The sequence below is a fragment of the Mus musculus genome, chromosome 16 (genome assembly GCF_000001635.26).
Source record: "Mus musculus strain C57BL/6J chromosome 16, GRCm38.p6 C57BL/6J".
NCBI classification, from domain to species: domain Eukaryota; kingdom Metazoa; phylum Chordata; class Mammalia; order Rodentia; family Muridae; genus Mus; species Mus musculus.
Window position 1 is genome coordinate 35,539,563 of NC_000082.6, and position 15,645 is coordinate 35,555,207.

General features: G+C 48.7%; 1 protein-coding gene across 7 annotated transcripts in view; it reads left to right on the forward strand.

Annotated features, from left to right (window-relative positions):
- The first annotated feature begins 1,591 nt into the window (after positions 1-1,591).
- Positions 1,592-15,645, forward strand: part of Sema5b (sema domain, seven thrombospondin repeats (type 1 and type 1-like), transmembrane domain (TM) and short cytoplasmic domain, (semaphorin) 5B) — a 123,108-nt gene continuing 109,054 nt past the window's right edge. For 6 of the 7 annotated variants that reach the window (XR_875743.2, XR_003951770.1, XM_011245844.1 and 3 more), the window contains exon 1: positions 1,592-2,040. The gene's annotated coding sequence lies outside the window, so the exon portion shown is untranslated. The remainder of the gene's footprint in view (positions 2,041-15,645) is intronic. The other variant, NM_013661.2, reaches the window with a different exon arrangement.

Sequence of the window (15,645 nt, forward strand, 5' to 3'; positions counted from 1 at the left end):
GGCACCAGAACACACATGGCATACACTCACACAGACACACAAGCCAACATATAGAATGAAAAGAAATCTTTAAAAAAGATGTTTTATATTCCACATCTTTGTATCTTTGCCATGGTAAAAACAATCCTCTAGGGATTGGGAGTGTGGGGGAGGGTTGGGCCAGTGTGTATAGCATGGAAGAGGTCCAGAGATTCTAGAAACTGGCTTCTACTCTCCAGATCTCTTGGTCTGTGTAGCGCATACTGCTTCTTCAGAGCTGACCCCCGGCTTAGATGTGTCTGTGCTCAGACGACGCTTTCTCCCCATCCCCATCTTTGCATCTCTCTTTGGGTCCAGAATAGGTTTTATCTTTGTGAGTTCTTCTTTATGCAGCACATTACGAGCTTCAGCATTTTTCTGTTGCCCTAGAAAGACTATCTCTCTGAGGTCTGGTACTGTTTCCCTTTTCACAGCACCTCATAAAGGGCTTCCTTAGAGCACACCCTTTCTGTTCCACTACCCTGGAGGTACTGGAGGGAAGCATCCCGGGATTCCTACTGCCTGCATCCTGGGACTCCTACCGCCTCCATCACTATCTCCATCCTTCTGCATTTTTCCGAGGTTTCATTTTGTAACACGAAGTGCTTCACCTGGAATCGGTTCTAATTCTCCAAAGCATTCCAGAGAGACTCTTAGCGTTTTTATTCCCCTAAAGCATTATTTGGCGGTTTTCTCTGGTTTTCTCTTAGAAGCACACTTCTCTTGTTTTGATTGTTCAGGTCCTTTGTCTTTCCCACTTTTTCACTTCCTTAGCTCACCTTATTTTATAATTAAAGTACCTCTTCTGTTCAGCAGAGGGCTCCCTTTCCATCCGTGCTTGTAGCCCTAGCATCTAGGATTTGAAGCTTGCGCTCCTCGACTTTCTCTGTCGACACTAGATCACTTAACTTGGAAACAATCCCACCTAGCTTGGTGTGGCTGCGCTAAGGGTCCCTCTGCTGCGGACATTACTCCGTTCCTCTAGGATTGAACATTCTTTGGATACCCTCCCAGTGTTCCTGAAGCCATTTCACTCCCTGGATCCCCTGCTGGTTCTTCATACGAGGTTCGGTAGGGTGCACATCACTAACGTCAATTTACAGCCGAGGAAACTGAGACTTAGAGAGATTCACCCAAGATCTTGTAGCTTGTGAGGTTAACTAGCAACCGGTCAGCTCTGGCTTTTCGGTCCAGCCCAGCAGCTTAGCATCTCGCTGTTGCTGGAGTTGATTACAATCTCCCGGGTTTAGTACGCGGTCCTTTTCTCATTCATATTTCAAATCCACAGGCAGAAAAATGTTTCTACACAGCTAAAGGGGCTGGGGTATTGGGGACCCCAGGGTGTGTGTTGGGGGGAGAGCTTTCTCAGGCTCCAAGTTGGGGTCGGTTTGAGATGGGGATGGCAGAGAACGGTAAGGTAAAACCTAGCAAAAGATGGCAAAGGCTAGAGACCTAGGACAGAGGCAGCTTCTGTCCACCCATCCCCATAGCTCGCAAGCTAGGGGCCGGAGTTCTGCTAGGGGGCGAAATCGGGATGCAGGGCGCCCCCTCGCGCTCTCCCGCTCTCCTCCGGGCTGGCGGGTGAAGCGCCAGCAGTCGCAGGTCCTCTCCATCCCCCTCCTCCTTTTCTCCCCCGCTCCCCTCCTTCTCTCCTCTGGCTTCCAACTCCTCCCCCACGCCTCCCCCCCACCCCACCGCCTGCTCCCTCACTCTCCTCCTCCCGGCTCGCTCCGGCGCGCGGGGTCTGGAGCTAGTTGGAGCGCGGGGGTTGGTGCTGGAGCCCAGCTCCGCCGAGCCCCGCCGGTCGGCCGCGCATCCAGCGGCTGTTGGAGCAGCCGGAGCGCAGCCGGGCCCGACAGGAGTCGGAGACTGCGGCGGAGCGCTGAACCCGTAGTCCGGAGCCTTGCTGTTCGGCCGCCCCATTCCCAGACCGGCCACCAGCCCTCGGGTTCGTCGCTGTGGTCCGCACCGCCCTGAGCCCAGGGCCGCGGGGAGCCCGGCACCTGCGCGTGCTGCCGGGAGGTGAGTCCGGGAGCTTCCGGAGCTTTTTCCCTCGCCAGCTGGGGCTGTGAGTTGCAAACTTCAGCAACTAGGATAGGTAGAGGGGTGGGAGTCCGGGGGCGCTGGTAAGTTGGAGGCACGTTGGGGAGGCTTCAGGGGGCTGGAGCGCGGGTCCCGGGGCTGTCTGGGGCTACCTCGGCTGGGGCGCCACCGGAGCTGCTGCGTTCCTGACACCCGCTCGCTCTGGCTTCTGGCTCCACTGGGCTGCGATCAGCGCGTCTAGGCTGCAGCCGCGGCGGAGACCCAGATCGCGGGCCTGGAGTAGGGGGACTGACCAGGGAAAGGCTGGGGGAGCGAGGGGGCAAAGGAACGGAGACTGGGCCGAGACAGAGGTTCAGCAGAGGGCGGGCGGGGAAACCTGGCAGAGGAAGAGTGCGGGCGGCGAGGCGCGTGGGAACGCGTGGCCGGCCCAGAGTGTGAAATCTCCCGCGCAGGGACGTCCCCCATGCCGCCGCCACCAACCCGGCCCTCGCCTGATTCTTCCTAGACCCCTCCACCCCCTAGGCTACTCCAGCCTTAACTGGGCCCTTCGGAGCCCACAGTGTCCTCTAAGGCCCTGGATGGAGCAGCCCGGGGCCCCTTGCTCCTGCCTCAGCCAGTGAAGCGGGTGCGGCGGCGGGAACCTGGGACTAAAGGGGCGATTTCCTGATTTATTTTTCTCATGGTAATTTGTCTTTGTGATTGGGGCTGCCCATTCACTTTCCGCTCACGTCGTGCGGGAGATCCAGCGCGGAGGGAGGGATGGGGGGGGGGGTTGCGCTTGGGCACAAGGAGGGATGCGAACAGGAAAGGGGATCCGGGGACCCGAGCCGGCGGGAGCGGAGACAGAAGTAGCAGCAGGACCCGCGGAGAAAAAGCGAAGGTGAAGAGGATCGGCAGAACGATGTGGGCTCCGTTGCGGGCCTCAAACTTTAAAGAACCAGACGACCACCTGAAGCGCCGATCTCATCCCTTCTGGTTGCTTTACCGGGGCCCGGTTCTGAGTCGTCTCGCCCCGTTGCGCCAGACATGAGTAGGCGCTGAGTTTGGATCTGGAGCGGTGGCCTCGGGACCTTGCCCCCAGGCCTGCGATCCTCTTCTGGCTTTTGATAATTGGAGAAGAGCCTACAGAGCGCATCTGGTCAGCCCACCTTTAGTGGGCCATGCGCTCTTGGTCAGCCAAATAGGACTGGGGTATTGGAAGTTTGACTGTGTCTAGAACCTACACGATCCTGCCTTCACTGGCCCTAACTCCGATCTCTTTTCTCCACCCTTTTGTAAATTCAATCTCCTTCCACCCGTCTCTGCTCTCCCATTGCCTACCCGCATTCTGTACCGACTTGGACCTCATTCTGCGGTGCTCTGTTCAACCTCCCTACCTACCCACCCCCATCTTTTAGTCCACCCCTTTCCAGTCTTCCTTACCCCCCCTTGTTTTTTTTTCTTGGCATTTACAAGTGGCTTCTTGTCTTTCTGGAGCCCACGACCTTGAGGAAGGGGCAGAGGAGAATTCGAGCTTTAGAGTGGGACCTCACCAGTACGAGGGTGTGTGGGAGGGTGAGAGTAAGAGGCTTGGAAAGAAAACACCCTGTCTCAAATCTAGCTTCTTCCCAGTGCAGGGGAAAGAAGGGTTAAAACCAGAGTACAGTGGTGTGTGTGTGTGTGTGTGTGTGTGTGTGTGTGTGTGTGTGTGTGTGTGTGAGAGAGAGAGAGAGAGAGAGAGAGAGAGAGAGAGAGAGAGAGAGAGATCTGTGAGCAACAAGAACCTTCGACTTTCTGAGCTTTAGAGAGGATCCTCCAGGAGTAAAGGTCACCTGGGCTCTGGCAAATCAAGAAAGGTATGTGTACCAGGTGTGTGTGTGTGTGTGTGTGTCCCCTTCCGTCAGTCCTTTCTGCCTATCACCAGCTATCGCCACCAGTTTAGAAAGGAATGGCAGGCCTCCCATCTCTACCTCTCCACCAACGTGAACCTCAAGCATCTCTAAATCACCTATGCTGTGCAACACACAGTATTAGGTGCTGATAAAAATAATGTTGAGGTTCAGGGCAGAATTCCTGCTCAGTGAGGCTTGGTGCCCAAGCGGTGGGCTTAGGCTTTCCTAAGAGAACATTGGCTTGGTGAGTTTGATGGAACAGGACTGGGGTCCTTCCTCACCAGCTGCCTGTTTACAAAGAGGATCCTGAAGGGTAAGGGCCTGAGAGGGAGAGTTCCCTAATGACAAGGGTCAGACTAGAAAAGGCAGGGAGATTGAGAGGCAGTCTGATTGATTACATCTTTACATTGGGATAGGATGGATCCCGGCTCGAAAGTCCTTTCTTCCATCGATTCTTTGGTTTATGTAGGCTTAGAGTTTTGTTTTGTTTTGTTTTTAGATTTATTTGTTTTACTTTATTTATATGAATGCTTTGTCTTCATGAGTGTATGTGTACCATGTGTGTGCCTGTTGGATCCCTTGGAACTAGGACCGTGGATGGTTGAGAGCCACCATGAGAGTGAATCCAGGTCCTCTGCAAGAGCAACAAGTGTCTCTAACCACTGGGCTGTCTCGCCAGCATATTCTCCTTGACCCTTTGAGACAATAGCCTAGGCTGACCTCAGACTCGACACTCCCCCTGCCTCAGCCTCTTGGGTGTTGGGATTACAGGTATGGATTACCATGACTGGCCTCGTCAGTCAGCTCTTCTCCAGGTTAGAGATGGTAGAGGGCTCCAAGACTGTTGTTGCTGAGGAGATCACAAACTTAGACTCTGCAGAAAGAAAGGCAGGCAACAATGTGATGATCGCGGAGGCAATTAGAATGGATGGGTCTAAGGACAACTGGATGTTGAAAGCCAAACTATCCAGATGAAATGGTCCAAACAAATCAAACTTGTGGCTTTTAATGATCTGACTCACTATATTTACAGGCTAAAAAAAAAAAAAAAAATCGGGCAGTAGTGGCACACGCCTTTAATCCCAGCACTTGGGAGGCAGAGGCAGGTGGATTTCTGAGTTCGAGGCCAGCCTGGTCTACAGAGTGAGTTCCAGGACAGCCAGGGCTATACAGAGAAACCCTGTCTCAAAAAAAAAAAAATTAAGATTCTAAGACATGAGTATATCTGCTCTGGAGGGGCAGGCATGATGCTATTATGTTTCTCTGTACCTCGGGGAGCCACTGGAGTATTCCCCAACCCTGCTCTACATCCATTATGGACCTCAGCTTCCGCTCACCCCAGGGCCAAATACCAGTCTTCTGAGAGATGATTATGCTTAGGTCAGGGGTTCTGAGCTCCATGCACCCGCTGACACAAGGTTCCAGTTATGGAGCTGAAGCTAGAACTCAAGCCCCCTACCCTAATGGAACCTATTGGATGTAAACTAGTTTTATACTTACATAGGGGGAAAAAAATCTATGACTTTCTCTGTCCCCTGCCCACAATATGAAACAAACCTTCAGAAGTCGGATGAGGGAAGACTGGAAGTTCACATTAGTTCTTCAGGAGTCCTAAGGAATATCTAGAGAGCCTCAAGCCCTATGTGTGGTTCCAAAAGAGGGAAGGGGGTCCCCAGAAGAAGCAGGGGAGGGGTGCTAGTCATTTGTAGGAAAGCCATCCTAAGGGAGATGGAGAGATGGCTGTTCTTCCAGAAGACCCACGTTTAATTCCCTGCACTCACATCATAACTCAAAACCAACTATAACCCTAGTTCCAGGGGATCCAACCAATATGCATGCAGGGAAAACACCAATGAACATTAAATACATACATACATACATACATACATGCATACATACATACATACATATATTTTTTTAAAAAGTGAACTTAACAGGGCTGAAGGTTGCTGTGTGGATTGTGTGAACTTGAACTTGGTAAGAAGATGGTATTGGGTCTAGTTGTTCTGATCATTGACCATAACGCTCCTATCCTTTGTGTCGGTTGCCCTTCTATATTGTAGGGGCTCAAATAGATACTATAGTCAGCCAAGCCATTGATTCCACTGAGGTCTGAGGTGATAGAAGATGCAAGATCAGAGTTCCTGATCAGACGTGCACACCTGATCTCATAATACTGCCTCAAAGGACCCCAGGACTAAATTCTAAAACCTGCCAATCATGTCCCAGTAGCCAGAAGTGCCTCATGATCCTCAAAGGTTGACTTAGTGATTGTCTGAGCACACGGTAGAGGAGAGAGAGCAACAGAGGCAATGCATTTGTGTGTTTCCTAATTACTGACCACCTCCTCTGTGCCAGGCACTGTGCTAGGGGCTGTAGACACAGTAGCAAAGAAGACTTGTCTTTGGTCGCCCTTGGGGATGGATGAGTCAGCATTTCCAGGGGAACGCAATTACCAACATTGCCTCCACGTTTGTGATAGGATTTACTGTGTCTGTGTTTTCTTCCCTGTACATTTGTCTAGGTGACCTGACATCTAATGTCAACTTGTCCAAAAGATTTGGGAGTTTAGACTTTGGACTGAGAGGACTAGGATTCTACTTCCTTAGCTGATACCACAAGTCCCCTCCAGTGACTTCAGACTTTTCAATTGTCAAATGTGGCTGAACTCCCTTCTACATGGGCTCTCCTTTTGTAGCTTATATGGGTAACACCTAGAGTTTTGGAGGCATAAGGCTACCCTTTCCAAACCTCCCTCCTCTCAGCTTTGGTTTGGTGACATCTGCTGAGCTGAAGATCTTTGTATGTGTCGTTTCCACATCGGGCAGATGTCCTCCAAGGGTTCTATCTGAGGAAACCTTCCTTCAAGGCAAACCCAGGTATTTGGAGACAACAACTATCTGAAGGGAGTATTGGTTGGTCATTTATACTTCAGTTTGGATGCTAGTGGTCCTGACAATATCCTTTGTCTTACCAGTCACCTCATCAGTGTCTCCATTTCTCTAGGACATGCAGGGTGTATATGTGCACGGTAGTTACTTCTGTAGTAGTTTGCTTTAAATTCATAGCTTTGCATTTGAGTTCAGTCATCACTAGGATGGTCTTACCTTTCTGACAATGCTTAACTAACTTTGTTCTATATGTACGACGAGATCCCAAAGCAAGTGTCTTGGCTAACACGGTTTCCTTGAATCGATGGAGCAGAGCTCTCCTTTTGTAGCTTATATGGGCAACACCTAGGGTTTTGGAGGCATAAGGCTACCCTTTCCAAGCTTCCCTCCTCTCAGCTTTGGTTTGGTGACATCTGCTGAGCTGACGATCTTTGTATGTGTTGTTTCCACATCTGACAGATGTCCTTCAAGGGTTCTGTCTGAGGAAACCTTCCTTCAACCAGCTTGCGTGCTAGAAAGAGGCAGCTAGAGAAACTCCAACTGGAAGCAGAGCTCTTAAAGGAAATGGAGAGAAGGGAGCTGTGTGTTCTGTGGCCCTGCCATGCCCTTCCCTTCTGCTTTGGTGGTTTTGCCTTCCTGAGCTCAGAGATATAAGCCAGACCTTGCAGAACACATACTTTAATCTCAGCAGAAGCAAGGGACTTATTGATAAGAAGTTATTAGGGCTGGTGACTTGAAAGTGTATGTGTGTGGGAGGGGGGGGGAGATGATAATTTTCTGTTCACTTTGTTGCTTGGTATCCTGGAGAACGGAGGAGGGACCCTGGGCCAGCAACAGCTTGGCAGTATTTGACCTTGAGCTTGAGTCGCAACAGTTGACCTGTGTCCTACTCTCCCAGTTCTGTCTGGCCTGAAACTGGAGAGTAATGAGGACCCTATTTGGTCTTCCCAGAGTGCATGGAAGGCTTCAGTGCTACATGTGCTGAGTCTTGTCATGAAGCTGCCTCACCAATCTGTCTTTAATAAGAACAACTTAATCAGACTCACACATAGAACTTGTTTGAATTTGAAGCCCCACTGATATTATCAGACTATCTTTGCATTTGAACCAGCAACCTCATGGCTGGCTCACGTCTTTTTGTGATGGGAAAGGTTCGTTCTTGGAGGGTGGCTAGTAACCATCTGTTCTATCCATCCCCAGAGGATCAAATTAGAAGAGATAGGTTTCAAGTATCGAGGAAGTTGAGTTAGCAATGAGGGAGCTCTCTGACATGTCTGTAAAACTATCAGATTCCTACCTACAAAACGGAGGGTGACCCTCAAGGCCATCTTTGGCACTCAAGTCACCAATTTTTAAATAGAGACTTCAGTGGTCTTCTTGCCCTTCCAGGGGTCATGAATTGACTCTTGTTGTGGATTCTTTTGGAGGGAGTGGGGGAAGAAGGTTTAGTTTTAGGCCAGTTCTAACCACCACCACCACCACCACCACCACCACCACCCCGTTAGTAACTCACATAACTGCCAGTCTCTGCATTCTCAGAAAGCAAGCACAGTCTCCTTTTAACTTCAGCCTAAGCCAAAAGTCCTATGGAAGTGAGTATGCATGGGTGCTAGGCTTGGTGTGTGTGTGTGTGTGTGTGTGTGTGTGTGTGTGTGTGTGTGTGTGTTGAACACAAACATAGTATATTGCACAGCACAAGCCTCCTCCTTGCAGTTGTAGTGACTATCTGGAAGTCCCTTCAGGATCCCAGCTGCAAGGATAACAAAAGAGCCACAGTTGGCTCTTAATTATTCAGGGATGGATGGATCCTGTATGCAGAGCACCCAACTAGAGGCCCCTTCCTCTTCTTTTGCTGTCTTCAGTAACCCTATACCTGGAGTGAGAAGCTGGCAGATCTTATCATTTAATGCCAACTTTTGTTTCTAGCAGCCTGCCCCTTCTTCTCTTTCTCCAAGGCACCTCAAGGAAACAAGGACACCTCTAAGAGGCCTCATTCACCTACAACAGACTACTTTCAGGGACCACACATTGCTCTGTTGACTGGCCGGAGGACGATTCTGTCCAAAAGCAGGCCAGAAGAGGAAAATATCATTGGGTCCTGCTTCTACATCCAAGTTCCCGTGGATGTCCCAGAGTCCTGCCGTCTTCTCTTCCTTCTACACTTTGTAAAGCTTGTAGTTTGTTTAAGGAGTCAGTTGGTATACTGGGTCTCATCAGGAACCCATACCTACACTGCAGCAACATCATTGAGCAAAAACCTCCAACAGGCCAACACCTGATCAACACCTCTGCTAATGTCCCCCAAGGTTGGGGGTAATTTTCTTGCAAAAGGCAGGTGCCTTGGGTTGTAGCTTCAGAGAAGGTTGGTGTTCTGAGTCCAGTGGAGAGAAGGCTGCATACTACTGAATACTGGAAGCAGTGGCTTGGTCCAGGCCAATGCTGAATTCACTGGTGTGTGTGTGTGTGTGTGCGTGTGTGTGTGTGTGTGTGTGTAGACATATATATGACAAGGACTAGGAAGATGGCTCAGTGAGTAAGACTGCTTACAAGACTGACAACCTGAGTTCAGTCCCCAGAATCCATATTAAAATCTAGCGACTGTGAAGTGTATCTTTAATCCCTGTACTCTTACTGCAAGATGGGAGGTAGAGGAAGGAAAACCACCTGGAAGTTCATGGGCCAGCTAGCTTGGAGTATGCTATGCTGTGGTAGACACTGAGCAGCAGCTCCTGAAAATTGTCCTCTGACCTCTGCGTACATGCAAGAGCATATTAATGCCTACACTCACATACATACATACACATGGTAAAGTAAAATATATAAGGGCATGGTAGCACATGCCTTTAACCCCAACATGAGGAAGGCAGAAGCAGGTGGATCTCTGAGCTCAAGGGTAGCCTGCCACCCATTTACATAACCGATTACAGACAGACCAAGGCTATATGTCCCCCAAAACAAAACAGAAACCTGAATACTATATGCATTTGACCATGTATTTGAATATGATAATTACACACAACTGTCCTATCCTAGACTTCAACTGAGTTAGAATTCCTGAAGATAGAGCCTGTGTGTGTGTGTGTGTGTGTGTGTGTGTGTGTGTGTGTGTGTGTGTGTCATATGCAGCCCTGGTTGGGAGCCACTGACCTAAATCTTTCCTAGATTCCCCCTGGCCTCATGCCAATGGCATACAGCATCTCTCAGCTCTCTTCCAAATGGTCTGCTCCCTTTCCACCAGTACCAGCTCCGGCCTTCAGATCATAACCGCTGCTGATGTTCCTGTATTCTGAATTTCATGACCTTTTATTACAAACTGATTATGGGAGCTCTTCCTAATATAATTTTGGGGGCATTTGTTCTTTAAAAAGTGTTTATAAAAACGATGCATTTATTCACCAGGTTGGCATATTTCCTTGCAGAGAGGTATGTAGCCAGTCGTGCTCAGACGTCTGCACTATTTTGCATCAGCTCTTTTCACTTAACATATTGTGATAATTTTCCCATGTCTTAAGTGTTTTTATAAAATGGACTTCTTAATGGATGCCTGTATTCCATCATTCGGATGCACTATAATTTATTTAGCAAACGCTCTGCGGTTGGACATGTAGACTGTAAGCCATTTTTCACCATTATAAATAACGCTGCAGCGAGCATCCTCACACATAAATCTTTGTGCTATTGATGAGTATTTCCTCCGAAAAGATTTCCTGGAGTGGAATCTTTATGCTTCTTTTTAACATGGTCCATTAAGACCATTTCTGACTGATTTCCTATAGCAATAATAGGCTCTTGAATTCAGAGCTGAAAAAGCAAACTGTTTTTCAGTGAATGTTGACGCTGTGGATGACTGCTTTGCCTTCCCTGACATGGGATCAAAATCCTTTGACCAATAGACTGTCATAGGCTCACCCCCAGATCAATATCATATAATGCTGCCTTGGCCTTTAGAGAACACTCCGTGTCTTCTACCTCTGACCTTTCACGTTCTCAGCCTTTTGTTCTTCTACCTTTAACCCTTGAACTCTTTGCACTCCAGGCCCTGAAGGGCTTATTCTGTAATAACCACTGTTATTTATCGTGGTTCCTGTGTACCAAGTAGTGTGCTAACCATTTTAAATGCATTGTCCTTTTCCATGCTTATAACCTTATGTACAGAAATTTATTTTTATCTCCACTTTCCACACAAGGAACTTGAAACCTTGGAAGGTAAAACAATTTGCTCAAGGTTACACAGCCAACACGCTGGGATTTAAAACCAGCATCTTCAGGCTTAACAGCTGCATATACATTTCTTCAGTTTTAAAAGTAACTTTTGGCTTGTGATGTCAACAGCCAGTGTTCCACCAGCATCCTATGGGTATATATGGTGCCACTCTCTACCAGAAGGGGAGAAGCTGCTCACACATGACTATCAGGAGAAATGTGTTAGACATTATTCTTTCCTTTATTCAATTCTGTGTTCTTGAGACAGTCTCACTATCTCAGGCTGGCCTTGAACTTCAGATCCTCTCGCCTCCCAAGTGCTGGGCTTGCTGGTGTATATCCCTACCTCCTTCCTTTTTACTTCCTTGATATGTCCTTCCCACCCTCCCCAAACAGGCTGAGATAGCAAACACTCCTTTCATCCTCACCAAAGCTGCCAAGATCCCAGTACGCCTTGCAGCTGACCAGGTCCAAATATGACACATCTCTGTTACAGCTTCCCCAGCGAGTTGGGAGAGGTGGGCTGCCGCTTTCGCTGGGTAGATTATGAAGCTATCAGGAAGGTGTGCTCTGGTATTTCAGAGGGTCGGTAGCCTGATTTTGTTGGAAGTCACATATTGCTTCAACTATAAGATTGCGTATATGCTTGCAATCTTAGGCCTACAGCTCATCATTGCTGAGAAGGTTGAGAATCCATTGATAACCAAGCCTGTCCCTTCTGATTGCATTCTGACTATGACCAAGAACTAGGTGGGAAGGTGACAGAGTATTCAGATGCAAGAGAACGCGTCGGCTGTTTTCAGCGTCTGGAGAAAGAAATGACACGTTGAGAGACCTTTCTTAGGTTGTAGGAAGTCTGATTTGGGGAAGAACCAGCTTATGACTGGAGGTTCCAAAAGGGGAGCCACTTTGTGGCAAGTGAGCTCCCAGGAAAACCAAGCTAGCCATTTTTATCCATGATTTGGATAAGACTGGAGTAATCGAGCTTATCAAATTTGTTGATGACAGGGCCATAATGGGCAGCTTCTATAAAAGACAGAATAAAGATTCAAAAATGATCTCAACAGACTGGAATGCTGGGTTTAAACTAACAGAACGGAATTTAACAGGGGCAGATGGAAAGTCGCATTTAGATTGCAGAAATTAATTACGGAAGCTCTTGAGGGGGCTGGTGGGGGGGGGGCAGACCTGATTTGGTTGAGAGCCTGAGACAAAGATCGGAGGGGTTTGATGCTGCATGGACTTCATAGGGACCCCCACAAGGTGATGGGGTTGCTCAAAATAACACCATCTTAAACGGCACAAAGAGATTCAAGAGTCAGTATGTACTCTCCCTGGTCATCTGGACATGGATTCTCAAGGAGCCATTGACCAACCTAAGGTTGGTCAGTGGAAGGTGCTTGGTGCAGGGAGGGGATTGGGACACACAGCTATGGAAGTACCAGAGAAAAGAGTTACTATGTTCAGAGAGAGGGGACATGGCTGCAGTCATGGTCATGGTGGTTGACTATAGAAGCAACAGGGTGCCCACTAAAAGAGAATACAGAACTCTTCAACCTGGGGGAAACAGAGGACTCTAGAATGGGAAGTCCCAGAGGTTGGACATTTCAGAAGACACTGGGTAGGTTCAGTGAGGTAACTTTTTATTCAGTCCTCCCTACTGGGGAACTCCTGCCCTGGAGACAGACGATGGTCCAGCCCAGGGTGGAGCATTTGGTTCCCTTCTGCTCCTGGAAGGCAGTAGTTCTCAAGCTGGGTTCCCTGGTCAGCAGCTGCAGCAGTTGCACCATCTTGAGCTTGTCAGGACTGGTCCAGCATTTGAGTGGCATCTGGCACTTACTATATCAGCTGTTTCTGGCACCTAGATCTTTAACTTTCCAGGACGTTGTACGTCTTGCTGGACTTGGAGTCACCTTGGATCCTGCTCCATGGTTCCTCCTGTTGCTGGGTGCTCTCCCTTTCTGAGCCCCCTGCCCAACCCCATACCACATGATGAAGGAATGTGGGTTTAATGGAAGATGACAGGATGCAGCAGCTTCCCACTACTGTAACACCTAAGGAAATCATCTTATGAACACAAAAAAAGGTTTGTCCTGCCTCACTGTGGCTGAGGTTTCAGCCCCGGATGGCTTAGACCATTGCTTTTGAGCCTACAGCAAGGCAGTATATATTGGCAGCTGAATAAGACAAAACCACTCACCTCACAACCAGGACACAAGAAAGGAAAGACGAAGAGGTCAGAATTCTGCAGACCCTTTCATGGACATACCCACACTGACCTAAAGACCTTAGCTCCATCCTTTAAAGATTCAGTCACTTTTCAGTAGTACTACACTGATGAACAAGACTTTTCCCACATAGGCCAAAAGAACTGGCATCCACAAAACATCCCAAGAGGGCTGGAGAGATGGCTCAGTGGTTAAAAGCACTGACTGCTCTTCCGAAGGTCCTGAGTTCAAATCCCAGCAACCACATGGTGGCTCACAATCATTCGTAATGAGATCTGATGTCCTCTTCTGGTGCATCTGAAGACAGCTACAGTGTACTTAGATATAATAAAACTTAAAAAAAAAATCCCAAGAGCAAGTTCTCAGCACAAGGGAGATATATTTGCCCCAGAGGAACAAAGGGAAGGGAATAAGATACAAGATAGGGGATGGGGAGGTGTGGGGGAGGAGAAGGGAACAGGGAGGGGAGATAGGGAATTTTTGCTCTGAAGGGACAAAGGACTGCCTCTGGATAAAGTGGAGACAGATGTTCCCCCTAGACAAATAGCAGTTTATAAGAAGAAAAAGGGAACCGGTGTTAAAATGAGTTGGTTAATTTTAATTGGGCAGGTTAATTGGGCAGGCCAAAAGGCAGTTTTTGATTGCTGGACTTCAATACTTTGATAGCTGGAGTTTGATGGTCAGCCTCAGCAGGAGGGGGTAGCCAAGGGAGTAGACACTGGTGGCTAGCTTTGGGAATGTAATTTAACAGTTTAGCAAGGCAGAGGGAATGGGGGAAGGACAAGGCCAGGCAGAGCCATGATTGTCACACCGGGTCCTGCTAAGGTTCTTCCTGGACCTCTTGGGAGCACTGCAGATCCAAACTCTTTCTGTGGCTCGTGTGGATGCTCACCATTAAAATTCAATCGTGCTGGGAGGGCTCTCCCCAGTGGCATCGTAATTGCCTGTTGCTGTACAATGTATTTATAGAAAGAAAAAGAAAATAAGAATATGTTCTATGGGGGTGTGGTGAGGTATGGGGTAGAGGAGGTACCTCTGCAGGCCCATGCCAAGGTAACCCTTCCTCCTGAGCGACCAGGCACATGATGATATAGTATAGAATAGAATTTATTCAGAGCATGGGGAGAGGGGTTAAGAGGGTAGTAGAGGTAGAGAAAAGCAGAGAGAAGGAGAGAGTAGAGAAGTAGAGGCCGGCCATGAGCACATGGAGAGAGGCGGGGGGACAAGGGAATGGGAAGGGAAGAGCCAAGAGTACAAGAGAGAAGCAAGCGGGAAGCAAGAATAGAGAGAAGGGGGCAAACAGCCCCTTTTATAGTGGGCCAGGCCTACCTGGCTGTTGCCAGGTAACTGTGGGGAGGAGCATACTTGGCTGTTGCCAGGTAACTGTGGGGAGGACTTTAGACAGAAGGCTAACACGTGATTCTGGATGCCTGAAAGGCATAGGCTCTCCCACTTTCTTCACAGCCCACTCGAGTGTGGGGCTCCGGAAAGTTGGATGAGTTTAACTTCCTTTTACTTCGAGGCGCTGGGCCTTGTGCATGGCAGGCAAGTGCTCTTAGAAGAACTCTATCCTCATACTCTCGATTGATTTAAAAGTACCAGTTCCCAACTCTGAACGGAGAAAGCCAGAGCTGGTTGGTTCTCATCCCTTCTCCCTCCTGGAAACATACACGGTTTCCTCCTTCCAGTCTCACCAAGTCACATCCAAGTCTTGACTTCTTGCCTGAAGAAGTTTAATCTGCTGAGGCCAACTGGGAAAAGTCTTGAGGGCAAAACGTCTCATGGTGGCCTCTAAGTTTAAACAGGTAAGAGGCCTACGTTGGTAGCAAGCCAAGCAGGGATGTGAATGGCTCCTTCTCGGAACGATCAAAAGTGATAAAAATCTTGAATACTTCAGAAATAGAAAGCTCAGTTCTCTTAATAGGTACAAGGTGTTTGACTGGTCGGTTGATTTGTTTGTTTGCTTGCTATAATACCTCGTAGGCAGTCCACAGTCAGTTTCTCTCCCTCTGAAGTTGTCTCTGTGTGATTGCTCCAGCAAGCTCCACCCCCTCTCCTCTGCTTCTCATCTTTCCCAAACTTCCTTAATCTTCTGAAGTGTCTCTTTATATCTGGGCCCAGGACTCTCAGATCTCCCATCTTTGTGGTTCTGCAGGGGGGAGGAGCAGGCAGGTGGGTGGGGGCGACCAGTCCAGGTACCACACTCTTCGTTAAGGTAGCTTCTGGTTTGACCTGACTGCTGTTGGGCAGCCCCACAGCACTACTGGGTTTGATTGGCCTTAGCCAATCATCAGACATCTCCCAGGTCCCTTTACCGTAAGCTGTTAGAGCTCCATCTTCTGAGTCTTTGAGCTTCTTTGGCTTCCTAGGCTTGTCATAACAAAGTACCAC